General features: G+C 47.0%; 1 protein-coding gene across 1 annotated transcript in view; it reads right to left on the bottom strand.

Moving 5' to 3' along the window:
- Positions 1–23772, bottom strand: part of IL2RB (interleukin 2 receptor subunit beta) — a 260299-nt gene that overhangs the window by 26188 nt on the left and 210339 nt on the right. The window lies entirely within an intron of this gene.

Here is a 23772-nt window from a genome sequence, read left to right on the forward strand (position 1 = left end):
CTTTTTGTTTCACAGTGGCAGTAGTCAGTATGATTTAGTCCTGTCTTAAAACTGCAAACATGTATTTAATTTGCCTGAGTAAGAACACCCCAGTGATGGCTTTGACCAAAATAGTCAGCATATGAACTTGTAAGAGCACTTCTGTGACAGCTTTCGCTCTACCATGTCAATTTTTACACCATCTGAAAACACACCAGTAATGGCTTTGCCCCAATATGCAAGTATGTGTTGCTGTAAAAACCCACGACTGATGGCTTTGCCCCAACATGCCAGTATTTTGTCCCTCCAAGAACCTGCCAGTGATGACTTCCCCCAACATGCCATTACTTGCCCCTTTAGGAGAACACCTACGCCTTCCTTGACCTAACATGCCAGTATTTGGCCCTGTAAGACCACATCTGTAATGGTCTTGCCCCAAAATGCCAATATTACCCGCAGTATGACCACATTTGTGATGGCTTGACTCCAAAATGGCAATTTTTGCCCTTAAAAGAACACCTTTAATTGCATTTCCCATCAATGCAATGTTTCCACTATGTGAAATCACACCACAGCCCTTACTCCATCCACACACACCACACACATGCGCACACACGCTCACAGCTCACTTCATCTTCGCCGCCCCTGTCCCACACCATTAGTGCCATAAATATGCAGAAAGCACATTTTCATATAACAATTCCTTAGAAGCAAAGAAAATAAACACATATTCCTTATTTGCTGCTTGTCAGCGCCAATTGGCTGCAGGGCCGAGTAATGTGTCTCTCGATACTTGGACAGAGGGATAATGTGTACATCATCCAAGACGGATGTTGGAGCTAGAGTAAGCAATAGGTCCAACTGTTGGAGTACCTCGCATTTTACATCAAACCCACTATAGTCATTCTTTCGTTCAGTCAAACAGAAATCAATTTTTGAGGGCACTGATAAAACAGAGAGGCTCACATCAAGCCTAAAGAACAAATAATAAGGCATCCAAGCAACATGCTAGATGCAGATATGAAAGCAAATAATGAGTGTCAGCCAGGTGCGGACTGGCCCATAGGGCAAAATGGCAATGCTCAAAGGGCCTTCCTGCCAATCAATCGTGGGCTGGTTTTTGTAGGCCAGTGTGGGTCATTTGAAAACATAGTGCACCATCAGCTGCTGGTTTTGACCAATGTTACCTAATATTTTATTTTCCCCAAATGTACCCTCCAAGCACTATCCTAAGAGTTTGTAGAAAAAAGTCACGAATTGTGATTCGTGAATGTGAGTCACATTTCTATTTGGTTCCCAAACTTATTTTTTCCAGGTCTGATCATGTCAGTGAAAGATGCAATTCTCAGACCAGAAGCGTATTTCCTAGGTGCAGGAGGTGGCCAAATACAGTGGGAGGCGGACCTGTGTTAGGATGTGCTGAACGCTTCCAAAGAAAAGTGCAGCTCCATGAAGAGACAAATGCACCTCTGTCAGAAAATAGGGTTACAGCATGCTTACAATCGGGCAGGCCTAGCCAGTTCATGAGAGCTGAAAAACTAACCGTGTTCCACGATCAATACAAAAGTAGCAGCTTATATACAGTTTAAAAATTTAACGAAATTACAAATATTCTGTTACAAAATCATCTCTTAGCCCCTTATTGGCTAACACTAATACAACGTAACTTAATCTCCATAACTCTAAAATTCCCATTGGAAACTTTCATAAGGTACAACATTTTTGACATGTGATCTTCTCCCATAGTCAGACATGAAGTATTTCCACATGATACATATATTATCCATAAATAACCACCTTTATTATTATTCATACCATGTGACCGAAACCCACGTAATCGAAACCCATTATCTCAGATGGTGATTTTACAAGGTTATTATTCCTTTGGAATAACAATAAAATTCAAACCAGCTGGAGTCTTAGTATTAGTTTTCCGTTATTACCTCACATAGCCTTACCGTATGACTGCCATCTCAGACCATATTATATTTAACCCACAACCTGCTTATCTCCTTTGAAGCCTATAAAAACTCTGGGACAGCATGTGATTTACTAACTAACCCTTCCTTCGCCCTGCAATGCAAGAACCTATGTGTGCCCAAGGAAATCTTGTATCTACAATTCAATCTGACCATACAGACTCTGCAAAAATATCTCTGCATCCTACTCCCCTCTGCGATATTATGACAGCTGGCCATCTACAGCTTGTTTCCATCCCCCTATTGTGACCTAGGCCAGCCGAAAAACCCCTTCCCTGCAAAGCAACAAATTCTGCAACTTACATGGACTTTTAAACGGAGTGAAAAACTCTTGCATGTTGCACAATGTTTTCATATACTATAATGTTTTTACATTTTAAACCTTTGTCAAACCCTCACATGTACAATGTTCAGAATTATTGTGTCTCCCCATGTTAACTTCCTTTTGCTAGGATCCCTTTTCCCATGTGTTAGGAGCTTCCTGCTGCGTGCCTCTAAGCGCTACAAATTATACATCATGCAATACATTGGCCATTCTACTAATAATGTTAATACCTGCTGTAACTAATCTGTGAATACAAAGTAACAGTCCAATCCTCTAACTACACTGAATCACATGTTTTATTGGCTGCATCGCCTTTCAACTCTACCACAATAGGGCTTAATTCACTTTGCGCAATGTACATCGCTTTTGTGCAATGTAAATCTCTTTCCTGTGTTGGGGCTTAAAATGTCTTCCCCAACACCTGTTTGGGAACATGATGGCTGAAATAGCTTGCAGAAAATGGGCCGCTCTGTGGCACGGAGTGTGTTACTGGATCAAAGCGGTTTCACAAGAGATGGAGTGTCCTAAAGTGAAATCTGAAAAGAGCATCACCATTAAAACACAGCTACAGGAGGCAGGAGTGTGCCAACTCTCATAATGATTATTGCATGGAAAGAAAAGGCAGCTTAATCCAGGATATCAGTGGCCTCGACGACTTTAACAGCTGGAGTAAATCGTTTTTTTTCCTCTGGTATGTACATATGACATTTATACTTCATTCTATTTATTTGTTGGTGTTTTGTACCACAATGCATGTATACAAGAGTACCTACAAGTGCACTATAGTCCTAATCACAAAACACATGTGGACAGTGAAAAGCATGCAGGGAAACTGACTGCAATGGAGACGCAAAGAACTATCCACACCACTGAGTGACATGGTGTATCTGACACATGCATCTTAGGTCACCAGGCTTCAGGAGTCTTAGACTGAGCATGGAGGGGATTGGAAGCAGTGGGCAAGACTAAGAGAGGGCTCTCAAACTCTAACTATCACATAAGGTACGACACACTCCATGCTTCTTAGAAGGTAGATAGATAGGTAGGTGCAAATCTTATAAAGCACAGCAAATCGTCTCATAAGAGCCATGAAGGAGCCGATAACAGATCTCAGGGCTGGCCAACAAAAAGGAATTCATTATCTAGGGAACAGCCAGGTCTTTAAGTGCTTCCTGAAGATCTGACAATCAGACAGGTCTCGAATTGCAAAAGGGAGGGAGTTCGAAAGTGTTGAGGCTAGAACAGCTAATGTGCAACAGCCCCATTTATGTCTCTTAAATTTGGGAGTAGCAAAACATTTAGCAGAGGCAGATCGAAGGTGTCTCCTGCACTTGCAATCAACATAATGGGACCCCAAACTACACTTTCACAAACTTCCCTCTGACTCCCCTCAGAGCAGTGCCAATTTAATACTCCATGTGTTTACACAAGTTCAAACACATCCACACACTTCCCACTCCAGCATTAGCTACTGAATTAGTCACTTACACTGTATGCTCCACCAACATACACAGCATATGACCTAAAGGGAAAGCTATGTTTCCTGATAATATCTGCCTTAATTGTCTATAGCTTCCATAGGAAGACACCAACAACTATTTCCCTTTCTAAATGCGGTTTGCTTCTGCTGTGGCATTATGGCACAGGATTATGGAATCCATAATCAACAGCTGTGACGTGGCTGTAAGGCGAGGAAAGAGGCAACCTGGTATGTATTATCATGTTGTATTTGGTTCCATCATGCCTCTCCTCTACACTCCCGAAAAACGAGTCCACCACTACAGCTTATGCTGTCGAAAAAGGATGCAAAACAACACAAAGTTATATCTGGGTAGCTTTCAACTAAGGGACCCAGCCCACTCTGAGTATCCAGAGACATCACAGTAAACTCAAGCATCACTCATTAACTAGCAGATGTCCCTAAGACTCTATCAGTGCAATATATCCCAAAGGTTAATGGCTATCAATCTATAATTCTATATGCCTTTTATTTACCAGTGTAATGCACTTCTCCATTGCATGTTGTACCAGTCAACAGTCTAATGGGAACCAGTTGCATACAACTGGACACTACTTGACATGTCACAATGCAATGAGGCCACATCGCTGGTGGTTTAGTGCTTTACAAGTACTCATGTGGCTTTCGGGAAAACAAAGAAAACAAAATGACTTAAGAAGGTCATTTTTAGTTTAAGTGTACACGATCTTTGGGTCAACAACCCTGTCAATTACATGTTTTAAATTATGTTCTATGTTAATATTTCTTCTGTGCATTCTGTAGTGTTTTCTTACCTTGTGTGCGAAGGTGACAAATGATTTGTACAGTGTGGTTCAAGACCAAAGCATCATTTTATTTCTGGGAAATGAGTATACGCAGATTTCTGCATGCTGCAATGAACATGATACACTCATCAAAGCAAGTCTTATTTGTATTTTATTCGCATTGTATTTATTGCAAGTACAGGGGTAACAATTTAGATCAGAAATGACTTACAATAGCACTTTTAAAAATGGTAGAGGCATTCACAGGAAGGGCTGCCCTTTCAGTAGTACAAAGATGAAAACAAGGACGAGGCATTTTAGGAGAGTGTGTACAAAGGTGATTTACAACGGAAACATAAACGTAGGATGAGTGCTGCATACTAGATGAGTACCTTACAAATATAAAAAATGACATCATTTTGCAGCACTGGAGGGACCAGTGGGGTCATGTAGTGAGGATATGGAGGGCCTGGGTGGGAGTAGTGGGTATCCTATTTTACCAGTAGGTTATGTTTAAGCCTAACTGTGAAGAGTGCCACAGTCGGGCTGGCATTGACTGTGACTGGCAGGGGGTTCCAATGGAGCGGGGTGGGTAGGGAGAAGGGGCGTAAGTGAGAGGAGGCATGGAGGGAATGGGACAATATGAGGTTGAGTGCCGAGGAGGGGAGAAGGGAACAGTATAGTGCATAGACATAGATAGCGTCAGCCAGATACTTGTAGTGCAGGTAGGGAAGTTGAGGACTTAGCCTTGGAAAGAGGAAATGGGGACTAACTACGCCTACCACCACTTGTAATCCAGCGGTAAATCCGTTGGACCAAGTGGTGGTAACAGTCGTTCCATTTGGCGGTATTCCAGCGGATTTACCATCGGAATACTACCAAATTCGTAATGAGGGCCTTTGTGCCCACTTGTGGGAATTACCATTACTGCCTGTGGTATGCAAACAAATCTGCTCAATTGTAGCATTACCATTGTCTCAATGGAAAAAGTAAGGGTTTTGATAGAAAACTACTGGTGTTATCATTGGTGGCCAGATTTGTTTACAATCTGAAATAATCTATTTACTGCTACTACGAATACTACTACTGCCACAGGTGGTATTCCAGATAATTCACTTCATTTTTTTACATTTTTTAACTGTTTATATAAACCCTCATCTCTAGAGCGGATGTGGATTTTGTACAGTAGTGTTTCCTGCCACCACTATATATTTCTATTTGGTGCACAAAGGGGTATTTTATGTTTCTGTTATCATGAGAAAGGTGGTAAGAGGGTGGGAATTAAGTTGCCAATGTTTCATCCCTTGCAATATTGCCATTCAAAAGATGTGCATCCCTTATGTTTCGGGAAAAAACTTGTTACCTCCACCTGTAAGGTGGAGAATGATTTTTGCACATTTTAAGGTGAAATACCATATTTTACTCGGTCAGTATTTATCAGAATTACCTTGGAATGAAACGAGTGGTGTGTAAAGGCCTAGCTAATATAGATAGATGAGCATTATTTGCAATTTTTGTGCCGATTAGCACTTTTGTCAAATTTGTTTTGCCTGATTTAGGCGTCGCTGGGGGGGGGGGGGGTTGAGGGGGTTATAGCCCCAGATCTTTTGGATGGAGATGGAGCTCAGGGGCTAGAACCAAAGGCTAGCCCCAAACAGGCCTGGGCTGGCCTGCCGCAGCCGTGACACCGGATCTCCTCTCTCTTGGGGAAAGCCAGCCAACTAGAGCTGATACATTACACACAGAAATGTTGCTCATGCAGGCAGCGATGTTCGTGTTATCGGGAACCTTCAACATGAATGCTGCCCGCCTGCGATTGTGGAGGGGGCACCGCCCGAGAGCCCGGGCATCAACCACACGTGCCGTAGTGTGCTCTGCTGACTGCTCTCGCAGGCGCACATGGGCGTAGGATATGAGGGTGACAAATCCCCCCCACAATTTTAAGTGGGGGGGATGTAATGTCATTCATCCCCCCCAGAATATGTGTTTGGTGTGTCGTGCAGGGATCTGTTTTTGAAGTGGGGGGAGGGGCTGCTTACCATGTAAGCAGCCCTCTCCCCCCGGCCCCCAAAGCATGGGGGCAATACCCTGGGGCAGATGGGTGATCATCTGCCCCCAGGGAAGGGGGCAAACAAACAATAAATATTATATTTTTTTAAACGTAGGTTTGGAAGGTAGGACATCTTTTGTTGGCTGCGTGTTTCGGTCGGTGGGCAGAGGGAAATGTCTCTGAAATTTGGTGAAAAAAAACAACATTTTCAGACATTTCACTCTGGCCACCCACTGAAACACGCCGCCAACAACACATGTCCAACCATCCTGCGTTCCCACAGGTGTCCCGACAAAAACGGTCCCTCACATGTGTGGGTGCACCTACCTAGGCGCAAAAGGAAAAGGCTAACCCACTAGTAACCCCAAGCCTTTCGGGAGAGCAGTGTTTTTTCCACTAAATTTCAGACTTTGTCAGGGATTGTGGGCCATGAATTATGGGGCGATTCGCGCAAGTCAGACCTCTGTGGATTCCCACGGGTGTCTTCTTTTTGGAAATGCATGGGGTTCCCTGTTTTCCTTCGTGGCTTTCAAACCCTGGCCCAAATCTGTAGGTTGCCCACATGAGCAAAATTCCTGAAAATCTGCTGTGCGAAAAGACTTGGGGTTACCAGTGTTTTAGGCTTTTCCCTTTGCACCCAGGTAGGTGCACACACAGATGTGAGGTACCGTTTTGATCGGGAAACCTGTGGGAACGCGACAAGGTAGGCCATGTATTGTTGGCTGTGTGCTTCGGTGGGTGACCAGAATGAAATGTGCGGAAAGTGTGTTTTCCCGATTTCCCCCCATACTATGGAATCTTTCCCTACATAGTTGTTGACTGACCTGTACCAATCACCCCTCCCTAAACTTGGAATATTATCTACTTTCCAGAAATGTATGCCTTTCTGGCTTCCCATTCAGCTTTCCTACCCTTTTCTTCCATTCCGTCCACGCATTACGTCTCACAAAACGGATGATTAGCATATCAAAATATGTTATTTTGGTTTCCACTCAATCTGTTCTTGAAAGTCTGGAAAATGGCGAATCCAGCACAGCAAACCATTTGTTCCTAGCTCTTACAAGGAAAACACCACAGGCTTCTTTGTACAACATTTTATTGGCATTTTCTGAAAAAAAAACAAATGTTCTCCCTTTTGGTTATTTTCTCTCACCCCCCTAGAGCAAAACTAGGATTCCTGGGTGGCGTTACGACCGCCTACATGTGGGAAAAAAAGGACCAACTTTGGCCGATATATCTCATGTAACAAAGAAGTTACAAGGGATTGAATGGCGACATACCGAAATCACCAAAAAGGGCCTTGGCACTGGGGGGAAATACCCATGGCAGTTAAGGGGTTAAGACGGTAAAGCCCCAGAGGAGATATCATTTGTTAGGTAGCTCAGTTAGTTAATTATGCAAAATGCAGATTGTGCACAGGAATATGTAACACCTGTGTTCAGCACCGCTTAATCTTCCGGTGGGATATAGGCAGAGTGAATGCATTCAGCTTCCGATGCAACACAGCATTTTCCAGGTCAATTGGTTCTGAAAAAGTGGTGGAAAACTCTATTACTGTTGCTTTTTATAATTGGCCAGATTTTTGTGCATTTTCTGGGTGGAGTTCGGGAGCCGAGTGGACACACCAGGACCCCCTGTATTTCCCGCTGCAACAAACAAATGCTGCCTTACTGCCAGCATGGATTCTCATGCTGGAAATAAGGAACGGGATTCCTCTGGGATCTGCTTGGAAATGAAACCTGGTAAAAGCTGGCGGAGTCCAAAGGAAGCCATTGTCAATTACACCAGCAATTGCTAATGCGTGAGGTATTTACACTCTTCCAAAGTGGAAAAGCAATGTGATTTCACCTGCCTTTTACGCTAAAATCTTCCATTTTGTGGCGGAAAAGTAAAAACGTGCGCCAACGGAAGAGGTCCACTCCATGCGGATTACTTTGCGCCTTGATGCTTGGGGGTTTTGCGTGATGCTAAACATGTAATAAATAAATAAATACATTTAACATGACCCCAGATAAATGCCAATTCCTGATCAGAATGAGTGAGCATGGCATGTCACTGGTAAGAGGGTGTCCTGTGCTTCTTGAGTACGTTGGCAAATGCCCTTAATTGCCATCTCGTGTTAAGCAGGTGCTGAAACCCATCAGTGTGGATTGCGCAATAATAAGTCGACAGAGGTATTTCAAATGGCCAATTTCGCTCTTTGGGTGACATTGTCAAAGTGGGAGAATGTTGCCCAGCATGTGCCACTTTGTCTGCGGAGTGAATTGTGCCCACCCAGAGGAAGAAGTGTGAAAAACCCACAAGGGCACTGTGCCCTGCTCTTTCTGTGTGTCTTCCCCACAGGGCGGCAGATGCTGACTCAGACATGGGTAAGTCTCAGGTGGCAAGCCTGTACCCTAGTTGATGTGGCAAAGGATTCCAGACTTCTGAGGCTGATAACATTAGTAGCATTGAGTAACATGCCACCTGACAGGTATGTGTGATAAAGTTGCAAAGCAGAGCTGTTAGTGGGCTAAAGCAGGAGGCAATGTCTGCCCACCCTCAAAGGGTACGTACAACCAAATGTAATAGGCCCCTCCCCCATCATGGCTGTAGGGGCCAGGCTCCAAAACAGGGCAAGAATACCCTCCAATCATCCATGCCCACGAGTAGGGTACCCCTCATGCTCCAGGAACCCTGTTGAGCAACCTCTGTGGTTTCCAGGTGATACTAACGTTATTTAAAGCCAGAAGTCTAAAAGGTAATCGCTTAATTGCAGCTGGAAATTAGCTCCTGGCGTGATAATAATGTCTTTATAAGCAATATGTGTGCTCTCACGTTTCTTCATCCACTGAAATACTGTTAGAAATAAAGACAAGAGTTGAGTCTCTTGCGTTGGCATTACAAAGGCAGTTGCCAGCCTCTGGCATAATATGCCCATGTTCTTCCAATATTGGCTAGCTGTTGCCCTCTTATGGCCAGGTAGAACCATCATGGAAGTGACTAGCAAATGCCTTTTCCCTACAGACGGAAAAGCGGAAATAAGAGGCCAATTCAAGACACGGAACAAATAGAAGTTAAGACAGACTGCAGCTGCCTTTCCTGTGTTAGGGAGAATATGTTGAGTGTTCAAGCAAGGAGGTATGCATTAAGCAAGAAAGCAGTGAGACAAGGGAGAGGCAAAGAAAGGCCAGAGGGGCTCTTTGAATAATGTAACAGGGTAGAGGCCCATGCTCTGCCGTCCTAGTAACATATGAGAGAATCAAATAGATTAGGCTTTGCTGTAAATGTTAAACGAGAAAGGAACAGAGTCCAGCTCGGCATTCAGAATAACAAAGGCAAAGAAAGGCTAGGCTCTAAAGCCAGCATGAGATGGAATAAGAGAGACCAGACTCATCGTGAGAGGGTGTCCCGGGCCTCGCAGGGGCGCTAGAGGGGCAGCCCACATAGCGGGCTGCCCCTCTGGCAACCCCCCTGGGTCCACATACACCCCACCTACTAGACATCCCTCGGGTCCGACACATCCAACCACGGACCTCAGGAGTGCTTATAAGGGGGTGGGCTTGTGATCGCTCATCCTCCTTGTTTGATGTATAGGAGGACAGTCAAAGCAGCAACATCACACACCTGGTCCCTCTACTCCCATAACAGGGTTTACTCAGAGGTACAAACAAGATTTCCTCTTTCTTTGAAACCCCCATCATTCCATTCCAAGAGAGACACACGTCTCTTTGCCCCACACAAAAAAGTAGCAACTTGCAGTTGGTAGAAAAGGCTTCAACTCCTTTATTTGGCAGGAGTCCACTTACAGGTGATCTGCCTCTTAACAAGCTGGCGTCCTAGGTGTGCCCCACTGGAAGTCATTGTTATTTCCTCTCTCTTACCATGAGCTCATAGTCAGATGAAAAATCCAGAAATGCAACATACAAAGGCATGTTCTTTGCTGCCGATCCTTTAATTTTCTTCTGTTTTCTTTTCTTCTTTTCTCTTGTTTTGTACAGTGATATTTGTAATTTAATATGTACTGCTATTTTAATTCTAATTTTGTGAAAAGTCGAGTTCTTTGGCTTAAACACATCAATAAATAAATAAAGCAAAGTCCCCAAGATGTCCCCTGTCCCCCCCAGATTTTATGTGTCTCCTACGCCCCTGCAGGCGCACTTTGCAGTGCAGACCCAGATGGCCGTGCCTGACACAGTGCTCTCCTCTTGACAAGGTGAGGTGCCTCCTGCATCCGTTCACGGTCAGTCACTGAAGAAGACCATAGCTCTCAACTCACACGCTTTTGGCCGGTGTCACCCGCCTTGTAAACAGCTGACTCACCCGCCAAGCCTCCAGCACGCCCATTCGTTTCAATGGGCCTCTCACCCGCCAAAATTAAAATCGGGTGTTTTCACCCGCCTTTGTGACACAAATGGTTGAGAACTATGGAAGACATTCCAGAAAATACCCAATTTAACAAAAACTAAAAGTGCCATGGTATGTGCTCTTCTGCTAGGATTAAAAATGAATAGCTCGGACCACTAGTGGGCGCGGGACAAGATGGCTGCGTAAAAGTGCAGCTCCTGCTTCCTCCAGCATACTTGCGATGATACCGTGCACCTAAGCCCATGTAGTGACTGCCGGACAATGATTACCAGCACCGGAGCGCCTGGGGCATCAGCAGGAGGATTCGCAGGTCAGCTGACCGTCTGGCCTGGCGAGACAACGGGGAGCGGGCGCTGCGGCCCGGACTAGAAATCATCGTGCAACCGCCGGCATCCAAGGCCCAGAGCTCATGTGAGGTGAGCGACGACCAGCGACCATGAGGTGCTACAAGCCGGGGAGAGCAGTGGGCAGGGCGACGACCTCTGTGAGCACGCACGCACGCATTCATCGGCTCCCCGGGCCGCTTAGCACGGCGCCCCGTGACAGCTCTGTTGACTGCTGACGGGCAGGTCTGGGGCCATGCTAGGCATAGCAAGCACCTGCCTTTTTGTGTGGATCCCGCAGTCAGCCTTCCGTGACATTACCACAACCCGCTAAGGACTGTGGTTGGAAAGGTTCTTTCCCGCGCATCGCTACAGCCCATACTCTGAGTAGTGCAAGTGAAGCCTGGGCCGTGCTGCTGAGGAACGTAGTGCAGCAGCTGAAGAACGGCGATCTGGCTCCGCATTTGGGCCGGTGGGGAACACGGGTGAGCTGGTGACCCCCTCGAGGAGCCGGAGTGGAATCAGAGCGGCCCATGGGGAGCCGCCATTTTGGGCTCATATACCGGACCTGGCTCGACACTGGAGCGGAATTGGAAGAACTGCGTGTTGTGGATCACCGCGGAGGAGAAGCGTGCAAGTTGGGGAAGACACACGTTGGGGCGTGCTTAGAGATAGGTGTACCGTCCCAGCCCTCCACCCCCAGGGGAATACAGTCTGGAGGATCAGGATCCAAAGCGTGAAGAGGGCACCATGTCCCCGTACTCCTAGAACAGTGACACAGTGGTGGGAAGGGGCAACTGCATGGCTGGGACACAGGGTGCCCCCATCAGACTGCATCTGGGGCGACGTTGGACATGAGTACAGAACCCCTGTGGTTTTTTGTGGCCCCTAAAGGTGTGCAGTGCTGCTAGGAACAACGGAGGGGATATAGCCAACTACCACTGACACTGGAGTGGAGGAGGGAAGGTGTAAAGAAAGGGTGCCCATAACAGCATGCTGCTGCTACAGGAGTGGTCAGCACGACACACAAAGGCAAGTGCCAGAAGAGCGGCAGAGGGGCACCTCACTTGAATTAGAATTCCCCAACGCGGGCTGAGCACAGTAAGCTGAGACGATGGCTACAGGTATTGATCTCTCGCAATTTCCCACCAAAGAGGACATTGGTCACGTATTAGCTGAGATAAAAGCCTTGAGGGGGGACATCAAGTCCTCGCTGACAGAACTGACGGGAAGAGGGAGTATGGTGGAGGGCAAGGTGGAGGCTTTAGAGCATAATCAGCTCAATACAGACATGGTGGAGATGAGCTTGGACGCCAGAATGACTGAACTGGATCTTCGAGAGGAGGAAATGAGGCTCAAAATTGATGATCTAGAAAATAGAGAGAGGAGAAATAATGTCAGGATACTGGGCCTGAAGGAGGCAGACAGGGAAACACTGAGGCAAGTTGAGGAAAAGGTTCAGAGGTTGATCCACCAACTCTTTGCAACAGAAAGGGGCACACAGTACAGTTGGAGAGGGCACACAGGGGAGGAAAACCCTGTCGAAAATGCCCCCGCTCTATTGTCATCAGATTCTTAAGCTATAAGGACAGACAGGAGATTGTTAACAGAGCGAAGCAGCAGCAAGAGATGGACTTCGAAGGCTCCCGGGTTACTATATATCAGGACCTCTCCAATCCCACGCTGGCACGGAGAAGAGGCTGCAGGCTGCTCACGTCACGGCTGCGCGAAAGGGAGATCCGCTACAGGTGGGGATACCAATTCTTCCTGGAATTTGAAACCAAGGGGATGGAATATAGGATAACATCAATTGAGGAGGCTGAGCAGGCACTGCAACATTTGACATTGGCCGGGGGAAATCAGGAAAGGGCTCCATCGGGCCCGTGGGACTCGGCACCTGGAGAGACAAGTGCACGATCTACACCTGGCCCACAGAGGAGGAGAAGGACCCAGACGGGGTGGAAATTCTTGAAGCTCAGTGGCCCATCGCCAAAGTAGGATCAGACTCGCTCAGAACAGTAAGGAGACTAAACGGAGCCAAGTTGTAAAGAGGTACCCAGACAAAAAATGGGAGGCTTGGGAAAGTAAAGGTACTGCTTGACTGAGGGAGGGTGTCCTATCATCCCCGGACTGGCCCTCAGTGACAGAGGGGGCGTCTCACATTCTAAGGTTTGGACCTCCATGTTTGAGGTGGTTTGTAGTTTTACAGTTAAAAAGTTAGTGCTTTGTGAGACACTGAACCCAGGTGCTGAGATGGGTTTGACAAAGGCCATAATTAGCTATGGGGGTGAACGAAGTCACAAATGGTTTGCAGGTGGGCACCCTGATTGTGAAAGGGTTAAATTCCCCCACTAAACGCTCTCTACTAATGCATGAATTTCAGAAGGCTTCCTTAGATGTCTTATTCCTAGCGGAGACTAGATTGGTGGAGGGAAAGGAGCGAGCATTGAGATGGGGAGGAATAGGAATAGTCCATTGGGCCTCTGGACCCAGGAAGAAGGGAGGGGTGGGAATCGTCCTCCATAAACACTTACGAATCCAGAATAGTGTGACCACGGCCTTCTTACAGGGTAGACTGCTGATACTGGAAGGAACACTTGATGGTGCCAAAATACTTCTGACTGCGCTATATGCCCCCAACCAAGGGCAGGAACCCTTTATAAGAGAAGCACTGGAGGAGATACAAGGCCGGGAGGCTGACCTTTACATCATAGGGGGAGACTTAATGCCTGGGTGAACGCAACATGGGACAGGAAGACCAAGGAAGGAGGAGTGGGGGGTAGGTGAAGATAGGTGGGGTCATCTGGGACATGCAATGGAACGCTATGCCCTCTTAGACATCTGGAGATATAAGCATCCAAGAGAAGAGGGCTACACATTCTATTCCCCTCCGCACAAGAGCTACACGAGAATCAATTACCTCCTTTTAAATAAGGAGCATGGCTCAAGGTTATTGGATAGCACAATTAAGCCCATAGGTTGGTCAGACCATGACATGGTGACAGGGACCCTTGAGACCTCCGGATTGTCTAGACCTGAGGGGGCATGGCGGTGCAATGACTCGCTTTTGAGAGATCCTCTCTTCTCCGAGTACGACGCACACCAGGTGCTATAGCTGATGTATTTGCGCGCTACTATGAATCACTATACGCGACCGAAATAGAGGGGCGATGGGGAGATAGGGGAGTACTTGAGGGATGTTCACATGAGTAGGCTTACCGCACCTGAGGTTGCACATCTGGACAGCCCATTTACAGAAGAGGAGGTCCAGAATGCCATAGCCCGACTGCCCAACGGAAAGGCACCTGGGGAGGACGGATACATGATTGAATTCTATAAGAAATACTCTGGAATCCTGGCCCCACACTTGGTGAAATTATATAACCACATTATGGACACAGGAAGAGCCCGGCCTTGTTCAGTAAGGCCTTGATTTCGGTCATCCCTAAGGAGGGACGAGACCCAGCGCACTGCTCATTTTACCGTCAGATTTCCCTCCTGAATGTGGATGAAAAAAATGTTAACCCACGTCCTAGCGACGAGATTCGAAAGTAAACTGCCACGGATAATGCATCCTGATCAAATGGGCTTCATTCCGGGAAAGCGGGACCCGGATGCGATCAGGAAAACCCTCAACCTGATGTTGCACATGGGGAATTGTCCCGGGGAGAATGAACTGTTGAGTTTAGACACAGAGAAAGCATTCGATAGGGTGGAGTGGGCCTTCCTCTTTGGGGTTCTAAGACACATAGGGGTGGGGAAAAGAATGTGTATAGCTATCAAGGCAATTTACACGGGGCCGACAGCTAGAGATGTGGTTAACGGAACCAAGTCTAATGAGTTCCAGCTGACTAGGGGTACCAGGCAGGGCTGTCCACTGTCACCTCTACTTTTCGCCCTGGCTATGGAACCCCTGGGTGAGAAGATAAGGGTCGAAGGGGAAATAAGGGGAATCGAGGTGGGCCCACTGATGCACAAGATCAGCATGTATGTGATGATATTCTCATGTATCTTGCTGACACGGGAAACTCACTACAGACCGCCCTGAGAGTCATAAGGGATTATGGGAAGGTGTCCGGATTTAAGATTAATATTGAGAAATCGGTCATTCTCCCTATGGGTGAGGGCTCTCCGGAACAGCTTCTTAGATGGTCGGAATTGGGGATACCAATAGAAAGGGACTGTATAAAGTACTTGGGGGTACACATACCGAGGGAATTGGAGAGAATATATGAATGTAACTTCCCCCCAATCATGCACAAATTAGCAGGGGATATGGAAAAGTGGGGAAAGCTGACTATCTCATGGATTGGGCACGTAAATGCACTTAAAATGGCGATTCTTCCCCGTATGCTATATTTATACCAGGGAATCCATTTTGATGACCTTAAGAAGAAGATGCTTAGATTCCTCTGGCGGGGGGGGCAACAGAGGGTGGCTTACAAGCACCTGATCCAACCGAAGGGAAAGGGAGGGGTTGCCTTGCCTGAGATACAAACGTACCAAAGGGCTGCTCAACTTAGGGCCCTGGTCCCTCACCTGTGTATGGACAAGGACAAGCAGTGGGTAGGACTTGAAAATAACCGCTTCCGCCCTGTCACCCTGGGGGAATGGCTATGGGCGCCCATGAGATCGATGCCAAAGGGGATTTGTCTACACAACATCCTGGGCCCGCTACTTGCATTTTGGTGTAAAAGGAAGGGAATGAAAGGAGTCACAACTTGGCCTTCCCCGTTGAGCTATATATGGGCACCACCCATTTGGGATGTCATCTCGGGTCATGAACGCTTCCAAGACTGGTTTGAGGCGGGGCTTGAGCGGGTGGGACAAGTCGTTAAGAAGGATGGCTTTCTGGGAATGACTGAACTGGGCTAGGGACCCTCTCTGTCTTCAAATATTTGCAACTAAAGGGGCTTTATGTCAAGTGAGTGGAAAGAGAAACTACAAAGAGACTTGACACCCATGGAGCGTATACTTGACATGGTGGCGGGCACTAGGGAGCTTATTTTAAAAATGTACCAAGCGCTATTGGAGGCAAGGGGGGAGGAATTGGGTGCACTCAAGAAGAGATGGGAGGGTAACTTGGGTAGGGAAATAGACCCGGACCAATGGGAACGACTTTGCCTGAGCGCCCATTGAACGTCAGTAGCCTGCCAATACAAGCAACACGGGCTAAAGTTATTGTACAGGTGGCAATGGGACCCGGCAAGGCTGGGGAAGATGTATCCTGGCTCCGGCCCCCACAGCTGGAGGAAGTGTGGGCTTGTGGCAGACTATTAGCACATGTGGTGGAAGTGTGCCAAGGTGCAACGCTACTGGAAGGAAGTGCTGGGCTGGGTCAGGGACCTGTTAGGAGTGGAGAGGGAGATGGACCCACTACTGATCTTGTTTGGGATTGACACAGCAGGGGAGAACTGGAGGAGGTTGCAGCATATGCCGCACTTTCTCCTGCTGGTGGCGAGGGCTTGCCTGGCGGGTGGGGGGGTGGATAAGGGAAACACTCCCGAGTAAAAAGGAATGGGCAGCAAAGGCTTTGGACCTATATAGGATGGAGGAATTGACGAGGATAATGCATAGTAGGTCGCCCACGAAAGCCATCGAGTGGGCACCGTTTTTGGAGGCATATGACCCAGAACACAGGCGGGAGGAGGGCGAGGGAGAGGAGTAGGAGGTGGTGCCTGACACCCCCCATCACGAAGTTAAGACTTTATACCCGGCCCAACGAACTTGAGTGAATGAGCTGTGAGAAGGGGCAGAGTAGCGTGTGGGTGGAACCTTGTGGACACTTGGGTTCTGGGACGCCCACCCAGATATGCAAACTGCCAAAGCATAGGAAAATAAAACGGAGAGGATATAAAAGAGATACCCTTGATCCAGCCGGAACACTGTTGGGGATAGGGAGGGGGAGGTGTTGTTTTGGAATTGTTTTGGGAATGGGAGAAAATGTTGTAAAATAATGGTATGCATAGTAGTGTAGAAGTATGCGGGTTTCCTGCGATGTAATACTGATTTGTGTAAACCAATAAAAATTTGATTTAAAAAAATAAATAAATAAATAGCTCAGTTTATTTCTGAATTATTGGGAACTGGGAAGCCTGGAATGTGGGTCTCTCCCTGCACTCTGCATATGAAAGCATACTGTCTGTTGTGGGGGCCAGGTTCACCAGCACTCGACAGGCCCCGTGCCTTTGGGGCTAGGGGCCTGCCCTAGACATCCGGCAGGCCCCCTGGTGCTAAAGGGCATCAGCATCACCGGGGGTGGGGGCACAGTCCGCCATGCCCCTGATCGTGCGGGCTTCTGCCAGTGTGCTGGCACGAGGGTCCCACAGCATCAGGGCATGCAGGCCTGTGCCTCCATGTGTAGGCCTGCAGCCTACATGAAATGAGACACAGACTCAGGAGTTCCTCTTCGGGAGTCTGCAGCTATTCTGTTGGGCGTGTCTGCAGAAGCTCCTTTTATTAGCTTGGGCCATGACACAGTCATGGCCCGTGTTAAAAGGGCAATACACAAGGGGAGGGATTCATTCTGTTAAAAGGGTCAACACTCGTGGGAGGGTCACACACCACACTGTCGGTAGCAAGAGATTTTTGGGGAGGAAGGTGGCGACTGAAGGACGGCAGATCGTTTCTATCCGGGGCCTGTCAAGGTGCACACAATCCGATCTCGATCTGACTGTATTTATTTATTTATTAGCATTTTTAAAGCGCGCAGCAGCCCTAAGGCATTGTGGCGCTGTTACAAAGAACCTTGCTGGTTACAGGGTTTAAAGAATGCTTGGTGGTTACATGGCAATCAGAGGTTACATTACATCTCAGAGGTTGCATAGGAAGGTGGATACATAACAGTCATAGGTTACATTACATCTTAGCGGTTATGCATTCAACTTAGTACTGTGTAAAATGCTGTGCTTTTCTTGTATTATTTTCTATGTGTAATTTGATATATGCTGATTGTATTGGGATTTATTATGAATGTTGTGTAAATAAAGTTTCAAAAAAAAAAAACTTAGTTACCATATAAGCTGTGTGGGGGAGCTGAAGAGCTAGTTGAACAGAGTGGTTTGGAGGTATTTGCGGAATGTGGATAATGAGGGTTCAGCTCTCAGCGCGTTGGGTAAGGCATTCCAGAGTTTAGGTGCTATGTGTGGAAAGCCAATGCCTACGGCTTTTGCTCTTTTGACGGGTGGGACACAGAGTTGGTTGGCGTGGTGACTTCTTTTTGGGCATGTTGAGGTGTCTCGCCTAGCCTGGGGAATGTGGTCTCTTTTGGGGATGCAGAGGGTTGCGCGGAGAGTGTTGTTTTGTACTGTTTGGAGCCTATTGAGGTTTTTTGTGGAGGTGCCTGCAAGGAGAGCATTACAGTAAGCAAGTTTTGCACCTATTGTGGTGCCAGCGATAGAAAGGTGATTCTGGGAGGTGAGGAAGGGTTTTATGGAGTTTATCAGTTTGGTAGTGTGGGCAGAGGCAGAGGCAATGGCGCTAACCTGTCACGACATTGAGAGTTTCGAGTCAATGTAGACTCCAAGGGTCTTTACTGAGGTGGAGACTGGTATGTTAGTGTTGTCGATGGTGAAGTGGTTATATTTTTGGTTGAGCTTGGGCAGTATTTCCTTGGGACCTAAGAGGATGATCTCGGTTTTGTCTACATTTAAGAACAGAGCGTAGGCTGCCATCCAAGTTTGGACGGTAGTGTAAATTTGGAGGAGTGCTGTTGTGTCTTCGTCGTATGAGCCAGTGAGAGGGAGGAGGACTTGGGTATCGTCGCCATAGTTTGTGGAGGCAATGCCAAGCGAATCCAGCATGTCAAAAAGTGGCATTGTAAATAAGTTGTAGAGGGTAGGCGCGGTGCAGGATCCCTGGGGCACTCCACAGTGGATGGTGGTGGGAGCTGCATTGGCCTGGTCGGAATAGACCTTCATGGCCCTTCCTTCTAGGAAAGAGGGTATCTATGAAGTGGCTTTGTTTGAGAAGTGGGCTACTTTGGAGAGATGAGCTGTCAGGGTGTTGTGATCAACAAGATCAAACGCAGCAGAGAGATCTAGGAGTAGCAGGGCGGCAGGTTTGCCCATGTCCATTATTTTGGTGATTTGGTTTTTTAGATCTAAGAGGGCGGTTTCTGTGCTATGACCTTTGCGGAAGCCTGATTGTCTCTTGCCTAGCATGACTCTAGATTCAAGGTAGTGTTGGATTTGGTTGTGGGCGGGTTTGTCTAGAATTTTGAGGAGGAAGGGGATGGTGGTGATCGGTTGGTAGTTGTTAGGCACATGGGATCTAGGGAGGGTTTCTTTATGAGGGGATGGACCCAAGCTTCTTTTAAGCTTTGAGGTACTATTCCTGATGAGAATGAAGCATTGATGAATGCAGTGATGATAGGGGTCAGTGCATCGGAGCACTCTATAACGATTTTTGGTGGGCAGATGTCCCCTTTACATGTGGAGAGTTTGATGTGTTGGAGGAGATTTGCAACTTCTGTCTCTGTGACGTCCCTGAAGGAGAAGAGAGGGGTTTCAGGAAGAGGAGTAGGGTGGATGGGTGCTGTGTCAACGACTGATCTAAAGAGCATTTTTTATACCAGGGCCAATATAGCTTTGCAAATCAGATCGCTATGACAATGGTTTGAAATGTAAATCATGGTGGCATTAGGCTATTAGCCATATTGAAGTAGAGTGTGTGGCTACTGGCTACAATTTCAAGCAAGCATTAGATGTGCCAAGAGTGCGCAGATGGCATGACTGCAAGTGACTATGTGTACGTAGTTTTGTTTTGTATGAGACTCATGTAGCACCTTCCAGGAACTTTCGAAGAGCTGAGGAATTGAATTGTACTTTGAGAATTCAAAAATATATTATTTGAATTCCTACGTACATGAAAATATGAACGTCAAATCAGATATGCCATGCTTTTAAAATCTAAGAAATAAAAGTTGTTAGGAGAAAAGTTGCTGTATATTGCCCTAGTAGGTGAGGGTTCTGTGATATGCCAGCCTATGCTGCAATGTTTTTCGTGCTGTCCGTCTTCCATGAAATTACTCCAAAGATCAAACGCTGAGTGAGGAAATTGATCTATTGTGGAAGAATGAGTGTGACAGGTTTGCCAGTAAAACTGGATATTTTATGTAGGGTTTTACTGCATTCATTGGCCGAAAATATGTAAAGATGTATATGGTGCCTTCAACCAATAGCCACCCACCCTCCATCTCAAGAAATGTGCAGTGTCGCGACACAAGCCTGTACACTTTTCATGTTGTTTGCTAATTGTTGCCAGTCGGGTGGACCACGCTAATATGCAGCCGCAATGAGCAGGCCAGCCTCTTTTTTTACCAGGCCTTTCGTACATCCTGCAGAGCAAAGCAATCAGACAGCCGGGGAGATAATCAGCAGGATTGGGAGGATAAACGTAGCACAGGGATGGGCCCGGCTCGAGGGTAAATGCAAATCGGATGAAAAAGATAAAAGCAAGATGGGACAAGGAGCAGGGGATCTGCATCCGAAAGGAGGCTGCTTTCTAAATAGGCTGTAGTTCGGGAAAGCTACCTGAGGTTGGTTACATGTGAGTTTACAGAAAAATATTTTAAAAAAGATGTGAGGTGGCAAGTGAAAGCATAGGATTGCCACGCAATACTATGGAGGTAAAAAATAAAATCACGCATTAATGGGATCCTCCCAGTGTATTTGCAATTTCTTACTCTCAGAGCCCCATTTCAGAAGGGTCACACTTTTAAGATGCGTAATCATATCTTATCCAAGTATTTGCAAGCATCTGCTTGTATAATTATCCAAAAAACAAAGGTATCTTAAAATTGCATACCTACCACGCTCAGCAATACCCACAACACCATGGCACTTGTCTGCTCTTAGCTGCCAACAAGTACAACCAGTCTCGCATCACCAGTGCTTTAAGTGGGGTAAGACATTGAGGGAGGTTGGTCATTTGGGTGTGCGGCTTGCATGATGGGCGTGGCCTAGGAATTGACAGGCGTGGCCTAAAGACGAACATGTAAAACTGGTCTGGCCTACATTATTAAGTACATATTGTAACACAGCCTGCTTGATACATGCCTTAAAGTACAACAAATGAAAGCTCAACGTCATTATTTATTTATTGGACCCTTAACTGGGGCCGTTGACGAAAGGGTAGCTGTTGAGGTACATTAGCAGGTGCATTCAAATTTGTAAACAATTAATTGACAATTTCTCAGAACCCCACATAATAATCTTCAAGGAAGTCCTTCTTTGCATGAGGTTGCTCACAGTGCCTTTCCTCAGCTGTTTGTCTCCCTTTTTCCAGCCAGTTTGCTTTTCACAAAGGACAATGGCTAAAAGCAGCTCCTGGGTATCAGGCAGCACCCAGTAAGCAGGAGCTACATCTGGGGACAGAGGAGCCAGTGCCACAAATCACTCCAAACATGAGTGGAAAGTATAACATTATGCTCTTTGTATATAACCCCTTATGCTTTAACGGTCATCTAGATGTATGTCATAATCCCTCTTTATTGGCATTCCAAAACATATAGGATTTATGTCACATATGTATGTTTGTATAATGGCAATTGGCCTGGGGAGTCCAATGTAGCGTCTGATAGCTGTTGGTGGCAAACTACAAGCAGGCTCTAAATAGCACCCAGCAGTTATGACCCATGTTTGCATTATTGTCAATAATGTGTGCTGGACTTCACTTTTCAGTGGGATAATGAGTCTTGCTTACCTTACATTTTCAAAAGATAATGATTAAAGTAATTTTGGATGTGTACTTGAATATTTCCATTTAATGTGCATGTCTGCATAGAAGCCGGTGTACCAGAGGCTGCTCTTTTCAGACAGTGTACGCGCAGCACTGTTGATTGAGAAGCACAGTACGTGGCAGAGCATGTCTAGTGAAGCAGACATGTTGACGCATGGGACAGTAAAGTCCTGAAAACGACAGAAATATAAAGCCTTTTCTGTCGTGTTCAGAACTTTAGTCTCTAATGCAAGCACTCATCACAAAACGGGGGAAAAATGAAAGAAATGGTCGAGGGAACAGAGAGCAGAAAGTAAAGGGAAAAAAGATTCAAGAAATAAAGAAAGCGAGAGCAACAGATGTGACTGCTGCAGTTTCAGCTGGTCGAGGCGAACACACTGAAGTGAGAAGTTTGCCTTGACCAGTTGAAACTGCAACAAGCAACAGCAAAACCAGTGGCAACAGTCACATCCCGTGCATGTGTGGCTTCTCCTTCTCGTCGGGTGCGTTCTTGTCGGATGGCTTTCGTCGCCGTTGGTCACAGCAGAGGCTTGGATTCTGGTGCCAAAGGTAGGTAAGGACTGGGCAGGCTGGGACTGTCTGTAACTTCCTCAGGTGACCCTCGCGAGGGGTCGCCAGAGGAGGTTACAGATTACAAAAGCTGTGCACTTCCTGCTACAGGCAGAAGTGTCAGCCAGTCCTTGCGTTGCACAGTTTGCGCGATGCTGTGATTGGCTGGCACTTCTGTCAGTCACAGCTGCTGGCTGACTCATTCATGGTGGCAGCCAGCGGCCTCATCACCCGTCATGGTTGCGGCCGTGGCGGGATGATAACTCCCCGTTGGCTTGGTAGGACCAGGGGGCCCCAGCAGGGCTCCAGCTCAGTCTCACTGTTTGGAGACTGCCTGGTCCTGGCCCAGGCTGGCCCCGGCCCACTTAAAGCACTGCGCATCACACAATTCCATGAATGCAGCCTAGTACTGAAGCAATTTCAGACTCTAGAATTTGGAGAATGTCACAGAATCTGACACATCTCTGGACACTCCCATTAAATCCTACAACTAGCAAATACAGCCGAAATAATACAAGTGAGGCAGGCAGCCCTTTACAAAGAACACTGTGTAACTGGCAGGCGCTGCATTACATCGGGGGCTAGCCACTCTCAAGTCCAGGCTATCCAAACACGGGCCTGGGGCACTGACTGCCAGCACGGGGAGCTCATGCAAGCGTGAATCGATGGGGGCACTTGTTCCAGATACCGAGGCAGCCTGGCAACACTGCCTGCCTTTCCCAAACCCTTCACAGGAGAAAGTGACAGCGTGCACAGGTGTCTGGATATCCGTTCACATCATTAGCCAATAGCCAGGTTAAGATTCAAAGAAAACAGAGGGAGCCGAATCACTCGCACCCGCAAACTGGATCTAAGAGTGCATGTAATGTGCACGCATCAGTAACAGGCTAATAAAACTAACTTTAGGTTTAAATGGGAGCAGGATTGAATCCAGGCATTACATGCAATTGGCCTGCTGCTTATTGCATGCCAGCCATTGCCCATTCCCCCAGACAGCGCTCTGATAATGTGCTTCTAATTGGTACATTTGTCAGGGTTAATGGTGGTGAGGCTGAGGGTTCCAAGCCTCTGACAGCAGGAAATGTGAGGCTTGCTTTGACCCCTTCCTTGGATTCGAGGTCGGGTTGTGCAGGAGGAGGCATGGCATGAGGTTGCATTGAGATGCCCCCGTCTGGGGGTGCAGAGAGTGGCATAACTAGTCGCAAAATAGCAGTGGAA

The sequence above is a fragment of the Ambystoma mexicanum genome, chromosome 3q, assembly GCF_040938575.1.
Source record: "Ambystoma mexicanum isolate Mex_15411 chromosome 3q, UKY_AmexF1_1, whole genome shotgun sequence".
NCBI classification, from domain to species: Eukaryota; Metazoa; Chordata; class Amphibia; order Caudata; family Ambystomatidae; genus Ambystoma; species Ambystoma mexicanum.